Source organism: Rousettus aegyptiacus, unplaced genomic scaffold, assembly GCF_014176215.1.
Source record: "Rousettus aegyptiacus isolate mRouAeg1 unplaced genomic scaffold, mRouAeg1.p scaffold_m13_p_11, whole genome shotgun sequence".
NCBI lineage: Eukaryota > Metazoa > Chordata > Mammalia > Chiroptera > Pteropodidae > Rousettus > Rousettus aegyptiacus.
In genome coordinates, this window is record NW_023416286.1 from 44,662,478 (window position 1) to 44,681,420 (window position 18,943).

General features: G+C 39.5%; 1 long non-coding RNA gene across 1 annotated transcript in view; it reads right to left on the minus strand.

The window, feature by feature from the left end:
• The window catches only part of LOC107501357, a 44,238-nt gene that overhangs the window by 21,632 nt on the left and 3,663 nt on the right, over nt 1-18,943 (minus strand). Inside the window, exon 2 of the long non-coding RNA XR_001594731.2 lies at nt 1,772-1,820. This is a non-coding gene — a long non-coding RNA (uncharacterized LOC107501357). The remainder of the gene's footprint in view (nt 1-1,771; nt 1,821-18,943) is intronic.

Below are 18,943 nucleotides of genomic sequence, written 5' to 3' on the forward strand. Positions count from 1 at the left end.
CAGCCCCCTTCAAGCTTTCCAGCTCATCTGGTACCAACATGGGCACTCCAAAAAATGGTCTGAATCCGGCCCTGAACCAAACAGTTTCTGCCAGGCATGACGGCCCAGAGAACACCCATTGCTCAAAAACGTTCAACAGTTTCCCATTGCTAGTAAACTAGTGCAACCTGAGTTTCATGGCCTGTCATTTGCATAGGCCCTTGCAAGGAGCCCTGGGAATTCTGTTTCCATAATTTTGTATTCTTGCTCTTAGAGTGTGACTCCCAAATTGTGTATATGTGTCAAAAACCTGAATCTGACTCTGACCCTGCTTTTAGTGTAAAATGGACAGTCAAAGCACGCTGCCACCTCACCTCAATCTATCTCTCCAAACCCATCTCCCATGTATCGCCTACCTCAGGATCGCCTCAGCTCAGCTAGACCTTCTCCATGCTCCCTGAAATGTGCTGCATGCCTCCCATCTCCCAGTCTGTATCTCAGGCCAGTCCTCTGCTTCTCTGCTTATCTAAGTTTTGCTTTCCACAGACCTAGTTCAAAGTCAATTCTGCTTGGGAAGCTTTTCCTGACCTTCCTAGCCAATGGAAATTGGCTTTCTCCTGCAGAACTCTCTACTTAATATTTTGTTATTCATCTCCCCCATAAATGACCCATTTGTTTTTCCAAATCTCCAAGCACTTGGGAAAAGAAAAGGCCAGAGAAACAGACCTCCTAGGCATGACCCACGCTACACCTCCCTCCCTCTTCTCTTTTCTGCCTCTCCCAGATATATGATTCCAAAGTCTCATTCCAAATGGCAATCCTAAGGCCCCACATGTCAGGCCAGTTACTTTCTTACCCTCTCCACTATTGCTCTCTTGAAGTTTGCATCTTAGGCTGCAAAGAAACTTCAGTATCTATCTACATATTCCAGGGTTACCTAGAACCTCCCTAAAGGGTGGGTTTTGGCCATCCCAAATGGAAGTGTACACAGAATCTAAACCTATCCTGCATATGAGGCGAGAGATGACACTCCACTCCCACCAGCTCTGTGTCACCAAACAGAGGACATCTGGATCCTGGAATATATATGCCATCTCTGAATAACTTCAAAAGGAAATATGGACTAAATAGCTTTCCGGAAGACATTTGCCTAAGTCATATGCTTGGTTCCCGTACGAGCCTAAGAATTTCTTGTTGGTCATATCATTCCAATGAGTAGTAAAGGGAAAGATGACCCTGGAAAGCTAGAATGATTGGGGACATCTATGATGACCTACGCAAAGATTCATTTGTGGTCACTCGGGAGCTAGACTGTAAAGATGTAAAAGGTAGGATGAAGATAGCTAGCTTACTCTTTGCATTTCTTGTGGTACTGTAGTATTCCCTTAATGATTTGGATTAGAATGCTTTCTTCAGCCCATATTTATCAAAATGACAGTTTGCATTTTCCCCTCATGTCAAGGTCCTCACAGATATGCATACTGGATTCTTGTTGATTGTCCTCTTCTCTGTGGGAGTGATCCTGAAATGTTAGTGTGCCTCAGTGTACAAGTGTGAATGCCCCAGGAAGAATAAGTTTAAGGTATTACCATTCATTCATTTATGCCCCCATACTGTGACAGCATAAGGATACAGACTTTACTCTCAAGGCGCCCTTGAAGAGCTCACAGTCTAGTGAGGAAATCTCTCATTACATTGCCATCATTTTTTATCCACATGTCTAAGTGCTATAAAACAGATATAAATCATAAGTACGAAACACTGTGGAAGCACAAAGGAAACAGCAACTCACTTGTTCCCCATGGATGAATCGATCACCTTCTTCCTGAAACCAAATGTTCCTAGAGGGGAAGGGAAGTGGAAGATATAAAAAATTAAAGAAGAATTACATGATTCAGAGATCGAATCAGTAATGTGTCATGAAGTTAAAGTTTATTTCAAGAGTTGCGTAATAGGAGTTCAGTGGTTTCTAACCCTGATCCAGATAGGATCATGAATATTCTTGATATATGTGAATATGAGTAAAGAGATTACAGCTGACCCTCGAACAACTTGGGTTTGAACTGTGGGGGTCCATTCATATGCAGATTTTTTCAATATACACAGTTATCAGCTTTCCATATTCTGTGGGTTTCACATCCATGGATTGAACTAACCTTGGATCAAAAACAGTATTTTCAATCCACAGTTGGGAATCCATGAATGTGGAATGCCAACAGTATGTACCGTTCTATGCCACTTTACTTAAAGTACTTGAGCATCTGCAGATCTCGGGATTCGCAGGGGGTTCTGGAACCAATCTCCATGCAGACAACAAGGGCTAATTGTAGTTAAGTTTTGGGGGAGTCAAAAGTTATATGCGGATTTTCGACTGCACGAAGGTCAGTGCCTCGAACCACCCCTGTTACTCAAAAGTCAACTGTACACACTATTAGCTCAAAGCTAACAGAGGGATTTTAATCACCGAGATGTCAGGGCATTACATGGGTACAGGACTGATGCCTGAACGGCAGCCCTAGACAATATGGGATTTGCCCAGATTAGTAAAAATCTGACCGCCATTCAGGAGAACTGTACTTGCATGAAGTATAACCAGTATGAGTCAAGTTTTTAAGAAATGAAGTCTAGCATCTAAGATGTGCTTGGAATTCAGGAACACAGAATAGCAAAGATCCAAGCACCGAGAGAGAACACAGGCCAAAAAAGAGGATATGGCTTGAAACAACACTGGACTGTAATTCCTATGTATAGTCTATGATAATTTTAATTATAAATATAAACTATGAGGTCTACAAATGATTGTGCTGGACGGTGTAAGTTTTTATGCAGGGTTTAACACGAAAAATTCTTTGTTGAGTTACTATGTTCATTGATAACTATCCAAACCCTTTCCCTTATACCTCATATTACTTTGTGCTTTGATTTTGAAACACTTACCAAACATATTAGGTAAAGGGTGGCAAAAGGCTTGAAGTAGTAAAGTTGGGGCTCCTAGGACTCTACTCTGAAGACACAGCTCAACAAATATATATGACATACACATGTATTTTACTTACTAGGAAGTTATCTGTAATAGCAAAAGATTGGAAACAATCCAAATGTCTATCTAAAGCAGACTGGTTAAACAAACTATGGTACATCTATCCAATGCAGTTTTATGCAACTTAAAAGAAATGAAGATCTCTAATAAATGGTTATGGAATCATTTCCAAGATCTTTATTAAGGTAGAAATCAAGAATAATGTAAATGGTATACTTAGTACATAAGTATATTTCCTTTTATAAAAGAAAAAAGTGAAGAAAAGTATAATATACTTCCCTTTGTGAAAGAAATGGGGATATGTATGCACATTTTTGTTGTTACTGTTTCAAAAAGAAACAAAGAAAATATAAACCAGAAACAAATGACAATGACTGCCTCTGAGGTCAGGAGATAGGCTCTGGAATGGGGAAGCAGAGACGGGATTGAGGATTTTCTAAGCATAATTTTAATATTATTTGGATCTTTAAACTTTGTATTTTGCATATTGAAAAGCTAAAATTAATTAAATTAAAAAGGGGGGGAAAACCCTACAACTTTAAATGGAATGCAGAAACATATTAACCTAAGTGTTTATCAAATTAACAACACAATTGTCTTATGAGAGACTGTATTATTTTGAATAACTTTTGAATACTATATATACACCTTCAATGGTTCTATTCTTTCTGTACAACTATGTTCTGAGGATAAAAAGTCATTAACAGCATTGTGATTATAACAATGAAACTCTTTAATGTATATTACAAGATAAAGAAAAGAAGTTAAAATAAGTTATTCTATAAACCAAGGTTTTCAGAATAAGAGAGCAGAGATATGTACATAAAATAAAAGAAATGAAGAAAAACCCTACATGTTTCTTTCTCCATGCAGAAAATCTACAGTTAGAGTGGATTTGGAAATATCAACATAAATTCATTTTTTAAAATATTCTTTCCTAGCTCTGTCTCCTGAAAGGCCCTAGAAACGATGACAGTAAAGATAAAAATACCTACCTAGCACCTGAATCTTGGTTGGTTTCTCTTTTAACTGTGGTGAATACATAATACATTTACCATCCTAACCATTTTTAAGTGTACAGTACTGTTAAGTCAGGTCTTGGTTTTTAACACCATTCCCCATTAAAAGAAATCAGGGCTCTCTGAGAAATGGCTGATTTCAGGTCTGGGGCAAAAAAAAAAAAAAAAAAAAAAGAATAAGGGTAAGTGGGACATCATGAGGTGCCAGAAGGCAAGGAAAGCACTCAAAGATCATTCGGGTTAGATCCGAAGGACACAGGAACCAGCCTGGAGGCACTCACACTGTCTGAATTTGGGTAAACGTAAGCATCAAAAGTGACTGTATTTTATTATAAAATATTAAATAAATGCACGTGTCCACAGTGATCCTCAAAGGAGAGAGAAGAGGAGGGAGGGTGGCCTCAGAGGAAAACTCTGCATTATAGAAGGCCAGGTAATATTGTAGTGAAGGAAATCACTTTGCAACCTCCACAGTAGTCAATGAGTCATACAAGGCTCATCAAAAGATGCTAAAACCATTTGGTGAAATGTTATTAAAAGAAGGAGATGTGCAGGGTCCCAAAGTATTACTCCTCAGATTGCAAGGGTGGAAATGCATCTCACAACTGCAAGATCTGTCAGTCACCACCTTTAACCAAGTGATCATGCACAACATCACTAATAGGGGACAACCTGCTACCACATGTCCCCTGACGTGCTACAAAATGAGGAACACAGCATTGCCCGTGATTTATTTTTGCAAAAATGTTTAACCTGAACCTAATCAAGCCTTGGTCCTAATTCTCATTTTATAAGAAATGCAAGGGAAAGAGGAAGACGTTAAAAACACCATGAAAAGACAAATTCAGAATGTAGGATATTCTGTAAAATACCTGAACTGGACTCCTAAAAAAATCAATGTCATGAAAAATAAAAATAAAAATAAAAAGCAAGTGATGGGACTGCTCTGATCATCCAGGGCTAAAGAGACATAAAAACCAAAAGCAACACGTTAATCACAATTAAATCCTGGTCCAAAAATAATCAACAAAAGACATCGCTGGGATAATTGGGGGAAAATATTTGTATAAATTTTTTTATTTCTATACATATGTGTATATATATCTACACACACACACAAAGAATAATATAAATAGATAAATCAACTACTTTGAACGATCCCTTTGATCGATCCAAAGCACCTGAGAAGTAACTAAGGACTAAATAATATGCCAGAGAGTGATGAGTTGGTGAGAGTGATGAGTTGGGGAGCTGAAGTAATCAGTTTTCAAGAACTAGATCTCCCTTCTAACAAAAGCATAGAAGAAGTTCCATCATTTCTCAATTGCCCTTTTCATAAAATTGAAGTTAGAATTGCCAGCCTCGCAAAGGAACTCTCTGAGGCTTCACTAGTTAACATCTGTAAATGCTGTTAGGTTGAAAAGCATTATGAAAATCAGATGTGCAAATATCAACACATGCCTGAGGTATGCAGAGAAACCAAGATGAGTCTTCAGCACACCAGGATATGAGTGTTCAAAGCATTTTAATACAAGTGGTAGCTCTTGTGAGGTTCTCTATGGAACTTGCCCTTTCAAGGGGATGACTAGGGAGTGAGACTCCAGCCATTGGCACATTTACCCTCAGGGAGCGGCCACATGATGTTGGGAAGGCACACTGAACTACAGGGTCAGAAAACCTGAATGAATATTCTAACTCTGTCATATTTTTTGCCTGGAGCCTTTGAACCAGTAACTAGAAACCCATTTTTCCTGTGTTGGATTTAGAGTCATTCCATTTTTATCACAAGGTTTGTCTAGGTATTAACCAAAGTTGCATATTTTATTTAAATATATATCAGAAAATCTAATTGAAACTAACCAGTGGATCTTTCCAGCTTCCAAAGACTTATGCTTTGCCTCGGCCACACTCTTAACCTCAGCCCCATCCAGACATAGCACATTAGTATATGCTATATTCTAACTAGAGAACCAGAGAAGAGTATAAAGGATTTCTATTTTTCAAGGTTCTTTGATAATCATCATCCCAGTTGATCGTCCCAATAGTGCCATGAATGAGATAGGTAGAGCAGAAAATAAATGAATTTCATAAGTGAGTTAACAGAGACTCTAACTACCTTGGCCAAGGCTGAATAACTAGAACATTACAAAGCTGAAACTGGAATTCAATCCATCCATCTATATGCCACAACCACAGCCCTGGGCCGCACAGTGCTTCCAGTATCACACCTAGTCCTGATCTCTGTTTAAACCCCAAAGCACGCCTGCTCTGTGCACTGTCAGCAGCATGCCACTAGCTCCCCTCATGACCCGGGCCGTCCTGTGAAGCTTCAAAATTCCCGAGACTGGCCAGAAATGCGCAGGCAATAAAATGGGGCCATCGCCAGTGTTTGATGAAGACAAGAATCCATTGCCCATTTTCTTCCAGGTTCCAGTCTCTTTTTGGAGGATGAGGATCAAAACCTTTTGTGTAGAAGCACAGAAAGCTAGGTCAAGCAGCAGGCTTGGAGATAATCTAATCCAGTGTTTCCCAAACCTGGCTTCCCACTGGAATTGCTTAAAAGTTTGTTGAAAATAAAAATTCCTGTGCACCATTCACACGAGATTTTGGTTCAGTAGCTCTATAGGTGAGCCTAGGAATCTATTTTTACCAAGCTTCCTGAGGGCCCAGCTAGAGGTGTTGCACTGAGCAGTAGTGCAGAACCTCTGTAGGAGACGCTCCTGGACAAAAGACTGATTCCCAGAGACAGAAGAGACTTACTTGCCCAAGGTCACACAGTTCGACAGTGATTTATAACTTTCTGATCAAATTCACACACATTATCAGCCCTATAAGGTAAATGAGAAGCCGCATGCCCTACTGTTTCTGGGAGAGAAAGAAAGGCCTTTTGTGCTAAGCACTTTCTTCATATTAGTTTGTTAGTGCTAATGCAGTATCACAGACTGGGCAGCTTAAAAAAAGGAATTTATTCTCTGATGGTTTCTGCTGAGACCTCTTCTTGACTTGTAAACGACCACTTCTCACTGTGTCCTCATGTGTCCTCTGTGTCCGTTATGTTCTATTCTCCTCTTCTTAAAAAAACCACCCGCCAATCATACTGGATTACGGCCCACCCATAGGACCTCGTTTTAACTTAATTACCAATTTAAAGACCTAATCTCCACACAGTCCCATCTAGGGTACTGGGGGTTGAAACGTCAACATATGAATTTGGGGGGTTCACAATTCATCCTATAACACTCTCTGTACTCTACAGGATTGAATTGTTCCTTGATTTAGATGTAATCGAGGTAGTTAGGAAATAAAAATTAAGCTTTCAAGTTTTACATTAATTAAGTATTTTTAATGCTTTTTAAGGTCCAAAATATATTTTGGGTTATTAATGCAAAGACGTTTCTAAAAAATGTTATTTTTAAGCCTAAGAACTTAAAATCTATGTTCAAGTTTATTATCAAAGAATGCTATAATTCACAAGTAATTGCTTTTGCCTCTCTTTATAAAAACCTGATTTTGAAAAGGAAACCTCTGAAAATAGCTATAAGAAGCAGAATAAAAATACCAAATTTTGAAGCAGCTGAGTTGGAATAAGAACCATCTTAATGCTTCATTGAACAAAATAACCTTTGACCCTGTTTGTGTCTTGTGAAGGCAGGATTCTGGAGGTCAAGGGTTAATTGGTCTGGAAATGATAATATGTTTATCAGCAAAATAAACTGAGAAATAATGTGTGAGTAAAGGCCAGTCTGTTCTCACTGTATCAAATTCCTAGGAAATTGACAATCTGTACAGTCTTTGCACACACAAAAGATATTTTCCTTCTTTTGTGGACTGAAGAGGACTGTGCCAACACAAACTCCTGCTTTTCATCTTTTGAACAGTCCAGAGCAACAGTGCTATCTCTGACCCAGGGACGTGTTTTTAGAAGCACTGGATCCTCTTCACAAGAAATTAATTAATGGTGTATTTTCAAATCTTTCCTGAGTGCCCCCTCCCTGATGCTTCTAACCCTACTCCCACCCACAGTCAGCTAAATAAAGCGGACCTGCAAGATCAGGCTGTGCTAGGATACTGTGCAGGGCCAGCCCAGAAGAAGACTGCAAAGTCGGGTTCTAATTTCAGGTTTACCAACTTTTGTGTGATCTGGGGTAAGTTAATTCAACTCTCTGGGACTTTGTTTTCTCATCCATAAAACTACAGGGTGAGATTCAATGACCTCTTACGTCTTTGCAATGACTTCTTTTTTAAAAGAAAAAGATATTTTTTAAAAAGAAAAGATATGAGATCTTGAAAAATGTTATTTAAGTCTTATCTGTCTGACGGAAGAAGAAGAAAGAGGTGAAAGAGGAGGAAGGAGGAGGAGGAAACCAGCAGGAAATGATTGAACTTTCCTCCATGCAAGCATTGCTGCCCCAACGGTGGCTGGAGCACCCTATGAGGGGAGCATTTACCAATGGAGTCTCTGCAAGCACACAAAAGGAGAGCAGCCTAAGCTGACAGAAACTAACTGGGACTAGAACTCAGGTCTTCTGACTCAAAGCACAGTGTTGTCACTGTCTAGCTGTGTGACATTTGGAAAGTCACATAAGCACCTTTCACCACTAGTTTCTTCATCTACAAAAAGAGGGAGTTAGATTAGATGGTTTCCCTCTTCTCTAGGATTGCTTTAGTGAGACAGCTGGTATTGTTAATTGATAAGGAAGCAGTTCAAAGAGGATCCATCTGTTTTTAATTAAATTCCATTTGAGACATCTTTATAAATGCTCTGGGTCTAGGAGATAACATATTAGGAGATACTGAAAACATACATATTGAAGCCATATGGCTATATATAAAGGACAGACCCAATTAAATAGAATTAAACCAGTGACGAGTAAGAACCAGGAAGCCTATGCTTTCAGAGATTTGGGGAGGGAGTTAAAAGTTTATTGGGCATCAAAAAAGTAACAGTATTTTCAATGGAAATTGGATGTTAGCAGAAACATCATTTCAGAAAACTGACATTCCATGGCCTCTGACATAGTATAAGAAAGTAAGGAAAATAAGCAAACAGAAGCCAGAGGTGAAATAGGAGAAACGGTTGGAAATGTCATCCATGGGAATGTGAAATGGGAGGAAGAGGAGCAAAACACAGAGCAGATGACAATTCCCACCTATAAATTACATTCACTCCTGGGTTTTGTCTTTTCATTTTTGTTTTTTAATTCAATAAACTTTATTTTTTTGGAGCACTTTTACATTCATAGCAAAACTGAGCAGAAAATACCGAGTTCCTATCTGCCCTCCATTCCCGCACAAGCACAATCTCGAGACCCCATGATCAACAGCCGGCACCAGAATGACACACGTTACAACAGATGAACCTATATTGATTCATCGTTATTGCCCGCAGTACATAGTTTACATCAGGGCTCACGCACTCCCGTTGCCGTAGACTGTTTTTGAAAAAATATATAATGACATGTATCCACCACTATAGTATTGTACAGAATAGTTTCACAACCCTAAAAATCCTCTGTGCTCTACCTATTCATACCTCCCTCCCCACTCACCCTTGGCAGCCACCGATCTTTTTATTGTTTCTATAGTTTGACTTTTCCAGAATGCCATATAGTTGGAAACATTTAGTAAGTAGCCTTTTCATATGGGGTTTTTTCACTTAGTAATATGCACTTAAGTTTCCTCCATGTCTTTTCATGTCTTGATAGCTCGTTTCTTTTTAGCACTGAATAATATTACATTTTATTGATGTAGCACAGTTTACTTATCCATTCACCTACTGAAGGGCATCTTGGTTGCTTCTAAATTTTGACAATTATGAATAAAGCTGCTATAAATATCCATGTGCAGGTTTTTGTATGAACATAAGTTTTTGATGCATTTGGGTAAATATCAAGGAGCGTGACTGCTGGATCATACGATAAGAGTATGTTTAGTTTTGTAGAAAACTTCTAAACAGTATTCCAAAGTGGTCATACCATTTTGCATTTCCACCAGCAATGAACGAGAATTCCTGTTGCTCCATATTCTTACCAGCATTTGATGCTGTCGGTGTTTAGGATTCTGGTCATTCTAATAGGTGTACAATGGTCTCTTGTTTTAATTCACAATTCTCTAATGATATATGATGTTGAACATCTTTTCATATGTTTTCTTCCCATCTGCATATCTTCTTTGGAGAGTTATATATTCAGATCTTTTGCCCATTTTTAAGTTGGGTTGTTCATTTTCTTATTGTTCAGTTTTAAGAATTCTTGTATATTTTGGATAATAGTCCTTCATCAGATGTGCCTTTTACAAATATTTTCTCCCAGTCTGTAGCTTGTCTTCTCATTCTCTTGACCATGTTTTTAAAATAGTCGACATCTGGTTAAAAGGAAGAAGGTCAACTTTGAAGGAGAAAATAAATCACAAAACATACCCCCTAAAAGGGGCATAATGGAACAGTGGCCGGTAGGGGAGAAGGGGAAGGTAGCACATAGTATAGTCCTATCTCAGTATATATGTTCTAGTATACATACACAAGGCATGGGTAAAAGTACTAAAACAGCTTTCTCACACCGTGCAGGAAAACTCATTTTGCTGAGTACATATAAGTCTCAGAGGAATGGCTGGTATGGCTAACACCACTTGCCTTATTTTTTCTCTCTTCTTTCCATTCTTTTCATAATTCATCTAAAACATTTGTAAGAGAGGGAATGGAAAGAGAACAGTTTCAGAGATATTTTGGGAGATACACAGGCAAAGACACAATGACTGAGGGTGACTAAAGAGGGGATTCCTGTTACTAATTTAGAGAATTACAGAAAAGGGACCAGGTAAAAAAGATGAAAAGAATTAGCTCAATATTCAGCTTGCCAAGTTTGAGGTAGCTTTTGCCTGAATCTCAACCCAGTCAATAAAATCCAGGTTAATTTATAATGCCCTCATCCAGCATCGGCTAACGACAAAGAGAAAAGTATATGTGGAATGCTATTAACAAAAAGACCTAGTATTTCTTAGAATTTTTTAACTTTTTATTTTGAAATTACATAAAAAGTTGTTTTTAAAAAGTTTTATATATTTTTCACCTAGCTTCCTCAAAGGCTACCATTTTACAGAATCAAAGTATAATATCAATTATACAATTAATGCTATTACTTAATACTATTAAGATGAATAACTATTATTAATTGGTTATATTGATTAATAATGACACATAATATTAACTAATCCATAAGCAATCCAGTGCTTAAAATTTTCATGGCAATAATTATTTAAAGACATTCAGAACAGTGCCTGACACACAGCAGGCACTGAATAAATACTTGTGAAAGAATGAGTAAATGAAAAATAATACTAGATGGGAAAGTATGTCAACATCCAGTGAATTGCCAAAAACTGAGTTAGGAACTTTACCTGAGTTATCTCATTTCATCTTCATTACAACCTGTGGGGCCAGCAATTAATTATCACTGATTTCATACAAGGAAATTAAGGGTACAGAGTTTTTGCCCATTAGAACACGCTGGATGGTTTAGAAAGAAAAAGACAAATTTCAAGCAATCGGTACAGCTTAGAGACAGACCAGAACACACTCTCCTCACCCTGAGAAGCTGGGACGAAGGGCCTATTTTCCTCAGGGACACATCTCACCTGGCAAGTCGTACCACATACCACAGAATGTCTGGTTTTCAACACTTCCAAACCTGGTCATCCTCTTCAATTCCATGAAATTCTGATGCAGTGGTTCTAATAGTCTGCTCACTTTTGAAAGAAACACTATCAATTGTAGCAATACCATGCCAATAAAGTAAGAAAATTCTGTCTTAAGGGCTCCCACACTCTATTTTCCCTTCCACGGGCCTCCCCCTACCTACCTATTAGAGATCATCACACCGAAGCCCACCCTACGTCAGACCTCTCCCTTCTTCCTCTGCCTAGGCCAGGCTCATCTGGCCTTTGGCATGTTTTTCATGGCTCCCCCTGGTGACTGACTAATTTGACAGCTAAAGGGCAGTGGAGAAATGTAACTTCTCTGCAGATTCGACACAATGTAGGGCAAATGTCTTGTCCCGGACTAGCTCTTGGCAAAATTGCAAATGGATGATGACATCCCAGATAAGCATCCCACTCCCACCAATTCCTGCCCTTTCCCAGGCACCTTTGGCATTCAGGCAGCTACAACCCCCAGGAAACCCTCTGGGAACCCCGCTGGGCTATTTACTGTGCCCCAACTATTTCATTCCACACTTTTTCACAAAAATAAAACTCATTTACATCCTGTTGTACCCTCTAAGGCCCTCTGGGCTTCCAGGGGGAAAAAAAGACATCTATCTAGGCATCTATCATGCCTACAGGAAGAAATTTGCATTTTATCAATTGTGCCTTCCTGGTTAAGAGGTTTGAGATCAAAGAAGCAAATCAAATAGTGGAGATGTATTTTTGGTATTTTTGGTAGGAGAGCCTTGGGCCATTGCTTCAGCGGATTTTTTTTTTTTTTTTAACCTCTATTACTCAATGATCCTGCCTATCAGTGACCTAAAGGATAGAGTAGAAATCCTGCTGATTAAATGCAGGGGTCTCATTAAATTAGACAAGGCACAAATGAGACTGACTTTCAAGGGTAAGATGGAGCTTAATAGGGACGTTATGTAAGTCTTACATTAAAAAAAACTAAAACATACCACAAACAACATGGAGAGCACATGGTTCAGCATCACCCAGCAAGAAAGGTATGAGGGGTTCAGAAGGGTAACTTTGGGCATGCAGTGCTCTACACAGAACAGGGTTCAATAACATGTGTGGATGGATGGTTTAGAAAGCAGAGAAGATTCTAAAACATACTCAGCAGAGTTCTGAGTCTGTGGCCACTAATGCTGCCTTCTCAAAAACACCCTCTACAAGGGCTTCCATCTTCTCTTCTTTTTTCAGGGGGTTCTTGATTCTTTTCTAGCCCTGAGCTGTCCAACTCCTTATCTGTCTATAAATGAGTCTCCATGACCAAATGTCAAAGGAGTAATTTTACTCCAAAAAGCAAAGACCTAAGTGTGCAACACTTCTTCAACAATACTAGTTCTCAGTGGGAAAAAAGTTCTTAAATTTGCAGACAGCCGTGATTCTCATTTTGCCAATGCCCTGGAATGCATGTTACTATAAAGATACGGTAGTGATTAATTCTGTGTGCTTGACAGATATTTGTCCTTTATAAGAAAACTAGGCATGGCCTGCAGTGGCCTGAAAAAATTTTTTGGAAGAGTTGTTAAGTCTTCATCCCTAAAAGTCACAAAGATAAATAGTGCCCTCTTCTAAGAAGGATGTTTGAAACGGATCTTTGCCAGGCCCTTCCAACTCTAGAAAGACACAATTTTAAGGAAAATTATTTTTCTTTTTCTTTTTGATTTTTGCCAAAACTCACATTGAATCAGGTTCAACAGAGATATGGAAGCTTAATCATCTATCCTAGATAGTGATGGCATGTTCCCACCAGATGCCCTCTTATTCTTCCCAGTCAGAACCAGTTAATATGTGAGGCTCGGTGCAAATTAAAAATGTGGACCCCCATGATCAAAAATTAAGCATTTCGAGATGACAACAGGAGAACATTAAGCCAAGCATGGGGTCCTTGTTAGTGCAGAGCCCTGTGCAACTGCAGAGGCCTGCAGGCCCACAAAGCCGGCCTTGCTTCCTGCTCTATGATTCTGCACTGTGCTGGTGAAGAGAGAATCTGAAATCTCCAAACCCTCTGCTACCACCAGCCACTGAAGATATAAAAAGTATGCAATATTTGCCCAAAGGCAAAGGACCCTTAGTAATGATATTGTTAAATCCACTATTCCTCACAATGAAAGAATCAAAATGCAGGCAAGAGCAGCTCTTTTATGAGGAAAAGTGTTCAGTACAACTGTTAGGCGTCTGTTCAGCCTGTTTCCTGAAACTGGGACACATGCTGCTTTGGATGGTGGGATTTAAATGGGAAAAAAACAGATGCTGTCAACTCAGGTACCCTAACAATGTTATCTCAAAATGCAATAAAGATGCATAAACTTCTGAAGTAGAAGAAGCTGACTTGAAATTAGCGATAAATGCATGAAAACAAAAAGACAATGATCCTTGGAGGTCTGTGCATTGTGCAAGAACACCCTACAAACAAGAAGTGAAAAAGAGGAAAATGGATCTGACCTGCCCATCTAGTTCTGCTACAATGCCATGTAAGGAAACAACAACAAAAATCAATGTTAGATGAAATGGGGGGCGGGGGGGGGGGAGGGTGCTTAGCAACATAAGCATGGACAAGGAGAATAGTTTAAAAAGTCTTTGTTGCGGTGCGATCAAATCCAAGACCCATGGAGCCAATCGAGATGAATTGTGAGCCTGTATTAGCCGGCCGGAGACTGACTCTCTACCACGCAGGGTTAGAAGAGATCAGCCTTGAGCTCCCAGAAGAGGCAGTTTATATAGCCACCAGCACATCCCTGAGCAGATCATCACACCCTGGTTAACAGTTGGCCATTAGCATATCCTTGATCAGATTACCACACCCTGGTTAACGGAATCAGAAGTAAATATTTAATACTGGCTTACTGGAAAATTGTCCACCCATAACATCTTTAGAATAAATACATCTTTCAGTTCGATTCAAATCTTTGTGAAGAACCTGAGAGGAAGTGGTTGGACCCAAATAAAACAAAGCCCAGGAGGGATAGTAGCTGAAAAATAAACTGCAGCCTGGGAAGCTGTTTGTAAGCAAGACAGAAAATCATCCATGGGTCAAAAGCTGAACATGTGATACAAAATAGGATTTCATATTGAAAAGCTCGCTTTGTTCCAATCAGCAAAAACATATAGTTTAAAATGAAAGAACTAAGGCCAGATTAATGCTCTTATTGGAGTTCCATATTTAGTACTAAATAATGGAAGATCCCTAATGATATAACAGTAGTAATAATAAAAACAATTACTGCCATTGAGTATTTACTATTTACTATGTTCAGAACACATCTTAAGTGCTTTATGTACAATATTATATTGAAGCCCCACCAGGTGAGTATACTGGGTTAAACAGGGTCCCTAAAGATTCGTGTTCTTTGGGAACCTCAAAATATCAACGTAAGAAACATCCAAACCTGTAGAGAATTTTTATTAGAGTTTATTTGAGCCAAAGTGACAACATATTCTGGGGAACAAGATCTCAAATGCTCTGGAGAATAACACTTTGTGGCTTCTTTTACACAGTTGATACTAAGGAGGGAACACACATGGAAATGGGAGAAAGCAAGACGAGGTCTGGATTACAGGATACTTAACAAGATTATGTGCTCTTATGAGGGATAATACCCCCTCTAAGGGGTATTACTTCAGGTATTTCAAAGGTGTGTTAACCTAGATGCCCAAGAACATTGGACAGGGCTGCCTTAAAACCTTTCAATAAAGAAGTTATAGGCCTAGGGCATGCCTACCCACCATGACCCACCCAGTGAGGAATTTAAGATCAGATCACCCTGTGAAGTTACTTTACATAGAACCTCTTTTTATTAGTTTACAGAATGTGACCTCAGCATAATATCGACACTCCAAACTCAGTTAAACTTTGGGTTTCTCTCCTCCGCCAGCTTGGAAGCCAACAGAGGGGAAGCTTGGAGAAGGAGGTGTGGTTGGTTTAGTCTCTCTTCCTTGCTCTATCCCTTCCCCCAGATTGTCAGTCACCATGTTTGATTCTTTCAGGGTCAAACCCAAGACAAGAGGAGATTAGAAGGAAAAGGGTAAAGAGGAAGATATGGTTATATGAGGTGGTAGTGCCCTCTTGGAGGGCAGAAGGACAACTAGGAGCTTCCTCCAGGAGTCAGGCTGGGCTCTCTTGACCGAGGAATGCCTTTCTGCCACCTGCAGCTTAACAGCTTTCCCCTGGCCACCTATCTGCCCATTGAAATCCCTTTGCTGTCCAGGAGTTCCTCTTTCATAGGATCCCTTTTAAGAAGGCCCAGACCAGCTCCCTTCTGCATGATCACTGGATTCTCGGAAAACATGTGCCTTTGCTGCACCATCAGAGAAAGCACAGCTCTCTTCCAATGCAGCCTCTTCACTAGGTCACCAAGATTGGGCAGCTACAGGCATAGACTCCAGCTTTGACACATTTCAGGTATGAATTCCTCAAACCTCAAGGGGCCACAATGGAAACTCTCAGAATAGTCTCCTTGAATCCCTTCTACTTTGTCTGAGGGGAAAGGCCACAGCACTCTAATACACCTTCAAAGAAAGAAGGTTTTCAGGCTGACAGAGAGATGGGTGACGAACTAAAGCGGCTAGGACAGGTTTTACAATCTCCTTCATATGTCCACATAGATAATTAAACACCCAGCTTCAGTTACTGTTCTCAGCATTTAGAGCCATTGTGGAATTTTGAAAAATGGTTTCACTCTAACATACCATTACAGAAGTTACAGGGGAACAGATTTCCAGCCAGTAAACAACAAAAAATTCTAACAACAAAAAAACGTATCCAGATCATAAAGTTGTAGTCCACCAGGTTGTAGAGGAATTTCTGGAGAGTGGGACGTGGGCAGGTAACACCTAACATTTTCTCACTCTAGAATTCTATTATTTTTATAAGTGACTACCCACACACTTAAAAAGTATAATTTTAAAAAAGAAAGTAATCCCAACAGGTTATGAAAGAGAGTGCATGATTAGGTAGCACACATGGTATTCAGAAGTGCTCGGGAGAATTCAAAAGAAGGAAAGTTCTTGATAAGGTAGAGTTTAGTTAGGAAGGATGTATCTGCTATAGTAGTACTTACCCCACAATTTAAAATTTGTTTCTGATGTTCTTCACTACCAGGCTGTGAACAGCTCAAGGGTATGTTTTATGCATACTGTATTCTAAGGCTTGGCATGTTACCTGGCATGGCATAGGTGTCAATAAAGATCAGGTATGTGAGGCTGTCCAAAGTATTAAAGGCTGCAGTTGTCCAGTCCTGCATCAGGAATAGCAACCAAAGACCATATGCACAGGCAGTGTGACAGGTAGGACAGAAGAGAGTGACTGCAGGATACTGTTGATTGTAAGATGCACGCCAATTTCAGAAAGAACATAATTTTCAGCTGGAGACTATATTAGAATAGAAAGGACAAAGAAATCCTTACTCCTTCCACATCCCCATTTTTCTGACTAGAAAGAAAATTCCAATGAGGCATGATTGCTTGTCATTTGAAGAGTCTTCATTCTAGTAGAAGCCTTCTGGTAGCTCCATGAGATATTCTATGGTTGCCAACCAGGAAGATCATTCATCTAAATTAAGCCCAACCCTCAGGAAGCACAGAGACCTACTATAAGATTTTAAATTTAGAGATTACAGGACCCAGGCAATAACCACAGCTGGGCCTAAAATTGCTTTGCAGGCTATGTTGTGACACACTTGTAATAGCTATGGGAGAGGAGTAACCTCAGCAAAATGGCAGAAAGGATTTTTCCACCATCTTCCTTCCTAAGAACACCAATCTTGACACTTGCCCGTGGACAATGGTATCTTTGGGGAAGTCCAGGAGTCCAGCAAAGAAGTTCCAGCATACCTTTGGAGAAAAAAAAAGTCCAAATTGGTATGCACTGAAGAGGATAAGAGAGCTTCACTAGCATCACTGCCCACCTAAGGTGTCACAGAAAGGCACCAAGAGAGACCTTCTTGGCCTGTGATTTCTCCTTCAGAGGTAAGTGAAAGTGAGTGAGCAACCAGCTTCCCCAGCTGTGCAGAGAATTGACAAACAGGCCCACATCTTTCTTACCCATCCAGAACACCGAAGTGTGCTTCATGACAAGTTGCGGGTGGGCAATCATGGCTCTCAGAGGGTATCGAAAGAACACAGACTCCATCAAGAAAGTTGCTCACAAGCCACTGGGGATGCCATACCCACAGATCCCCCAACTGACCTGTAGGTACTCCTAGTGCTCTACACACCTCACTCAAATACCTTTGAGTGCAGCAAGTGCAAGCCTTTGCTGAAACTTTTGAGCATGTGTAGAAAGCCAGCCTGAATCTGCAAGACTGGGAGAAAGTACTCAAACTTAAGCATTCGAAACCACCCCAGGGAAAGCAAATAGAAGGCTGTCAGCACTCAGCCTGGCTTTGCAGGATTGAGAAAAGGCAGACAATTAAGATTTTTCCTCCAAGAAAGAACAAGTGTGAAGCAGGCATATTCATAGAAGATCTAAGAAAGCTCTAGAATCCCTGGGAGGGCTGACAGAAGGTAATTCTCTCCTGAAGCCAGTCAGTTAATACTGCAAAAAGTCACACCTTGAAATGCAAAAAGAGCAACATAAGACTTCAAGGAACATTAAAATAATTAAGAAAACATGACACTACCAAAGGAATATAATAATTTTCCAGTAACCAAATCCCAAAGAAATGGAGATATGTAATTTGCCTGATAAAGAACTCAAAATAGTTGTTTTAGGTTAAGTTCAGCAAACTAAAAAAATAAAACAAAAAAAACCCCTCTATTAAATCATAAAAATATGATCAAAATGAGAAGATTAAGAGAGAGACAAATATCATAAAATAGAACCAAGCAGCTGGAGCTGAAGAATACAATGAATGAAGTTTTTTGAAAATGCAACATAGAGTACCAATAACAGATGTGATCAAGTAGAAGAAATAATCAGTGAACTTGTAGACAGTCATTTAAAATTACCTGGTCAGAAGAGAACAAAGAAAAAAAGAATAAAAAAGAGTGGAGGAAGCTTATCTAAATTATGGGGTACTATCAACTGAAACAATCTATGCATTATTACAGAAGAAGGGGAGGAAGAAAGGGACAGAAAGCTTATTTAAAGAAATAATAGCTGAGAACTTTTCAAAAATGGAGATTTGAATATGCAAGTTCGTGAAGCTCATGTCCCCAAAAGGGTTCTACCCAAAAAGGTCCCCAAGGCTAT